This window comes from Cornus florida, unplaced genomic scaffold, assembly GCF_030987335.1.
Source record: "Cornus florida cultivar Cherokee Brave unplaced genomic scaffold, ASM3098733v1 CherokeeBrave_3.0.0_Hap2_Chr04, whole genome shotgun sequence".
Taxonomy (NCBI): Eukaryota; Viridiplantae; Streptophyta; class Magnoliopsida; order Cornales; family Cornaceae; genus Cornus; species Cornus florida.
The window spans coordinates 97,494,573-97,496,878 of NW_026775574.1; the positions used below are offsets into that span (position 1 = coordinate 97,494,573).

The following is a 2,306-nucleotide window of genomic DNA, read 5'->3' on the forward strand; positions in this document are numbered from 1 at the left end:
AACTTGAACTAAATTATAATATTTGCCTACTTTGTAAAATATCGATTTTTCCTTTTTTAAATAAAGCAGCATAGTTTAAGGGTAATTTAGTCATTTAACAAGTCTTTAACAGTTTATTGACAGAATTGGGGTAATGTGATAACTTTGTGTGTTGGAGTTTTTAGAAACAAGTTGGAGTTTTATGATAAAAAAAATTGAAATTAATAGAATTTTTATGATTTTAGTCCAAATAAAAATTGACAATAGTTGACACATGTTCTTACAGGGGTAATTTTGTCACTAAAATTTGATTGTCCATGCATGTGAAGACCACACGGTAAGTTAACGTCCCAAACTAACAGAATTGAGGGCAAAGTGATGACTTTGTAATACTGTTAGAATTTTTACAAACAAATTAAGGTTTTATGATATAAAAAAATGATAGTATTGCAATTATGAGATATATATATATATATATATATATATATGATACTATTGAAAATTTTATGATTTAAGTCCTATTAATAACATCATAATGTCATCAATTCCCTCTCATATAAATCAGTTTAAATTGTTCTAAAATAATTGTGCACGTTGATAACTATGATGAAGACGTATAAGCAAAACATAATCAAGGCATTTGATCCAAAATCTGTAATCCAGCTATCTAAAAACTTCATGTATAAGTTTGTTGTCATCTTTATATCATGTCTTTTTTTTCTTTTTTTTTTTTGAAAGGTATAGATCATCATGTCTTTTGAAAAGACATGCAGATGAACACAAAGTGTTCAATTATATGGTACATGAAATAATGGAATTCTTAGTATTCCATGAAATTAAAATACATCACATCTGCTGCTCTGCACGTATAATGTGGCTAAATTTGTGATTGCTGACATTTCAATTAATATTTCAAACGAATTCATCAGATGATTAGAAAAAAAGAAGAAGAAAGAATTGAATTAAAGTATTTTGGGTGGCCAAGAGGCCATTTTGGCCTCTCATTTTCTCTTTCTCCCGGCACTCACTCTCTCTCACTCGTTCCCTTCATTTTTCTTTAAATTTTATATCTTGACTAAAAAATAGTAAAAATGTGTAAAAATATATTTAAGACGCGTCCTAATGGCCCACGGTTTCAAAATACACCCAATGCAAAATATGACCTCTAAAACCTCGATTTTTCATAAAACTGCAACCATTTGTAAGCCTAACCCAATTCAAAATAGTGAAACCCACCAGAGTAAACCTAGCCCAAATATAAAATTAAACTCAAACACCAAGGCCCAGATCAAAATTCCGTTTAATAAAAAATTAACTAGATTTTACAATTAAGCCTAACAAAGGGAAAGGGAAAGGGAAAAGGAAAGGGAAAAAAAAAAATGATATTGGTTCCAAAAGAGATAAGTATCCCTGCACTCCATTTTTTCGGGAAAATCAATATATCACTGACATTTTGATCCCAAACGCACGTCCAATTAGACAGCGTTAGTGGACTAATTTTGTCAGATTTCGGCAACCGTTCCTTCTTCAACGGCTTCTGCTCCGCCTCCGCTTGGACGTTTCTCTGTCTTTTCCGGCCGCAATCCACGGCGGCGACTGTATCACCCCACTTCCCGACCTCGAGTGGAAAGTTGAGAATAGCTTTGCTTCCACGCAGCTTGAATGCGGCTCTATCGTAAGCTTTGCCAGCTTCAATGGCGGTGTCAAACGTGCCGAGCCAAACCCTGGATCCGCGACGGTTAGGATCTCAGATCTCCGCCATGAACTTGCCCCACGGCCTTCTCCGGACACCTCTGTGATGTGCCCTCTCCTCTGCATTCAATGGTTTCTTTATAAACACCACTCTCGATGGCTGAGTCGACTCGGCCAATTCCACAACCTCAAATTTCTTCACCTGAGGCACATCGATCATCAACGAAGGTTTGCGATCGTTGAATCTCAACTCAAAATCTGATTCAAAGTCCAAAAGTTGTAACTTTGGACTCGTGAGATTGATTATTTAAGGTTTAGATTCGAATTCAAAGAAATCACTTTCAATTTGATCGAAAGTGATCGAATTGGGAATAAAATCGAATAAATCACTGGTACTAACTTCATCACAGCTTGAGGTCTGTGATCAAAGTGATTCAGATACAGAGCTCGAAAGATCAAAATTAGGGCTACTGGTGCGATCCTGATTGGAGAAAATCGAGCTGAAGTCGATCGAGTCGGAGACGAAGCTCGAACTGTCGACGGGAGAGAATTCGCCGAGAAGGTGTTCTCTGATGAATTCAAGAGCTGAGATTTCTTCGTGTGTCACCATTGCCAAAGATCTCAAAGTTTCAGAT

The 2,306-nt window shown here is 35.9% G+C and overlaps 1 pseudogene; it reads right to left on the reverse strand.

Moving 5' to 3' along the window:
* Positions 1-1,062: 1,062 nt before the first annotated feature.
* LOC132302366 (ethylene-responsive transcription factor 5-like) lies at positions 1,063-2,095 on the reverse strand (annotated as a pseudogene).
* Positions 2,096-2,306: the final 211 nt, after the last annotated feature.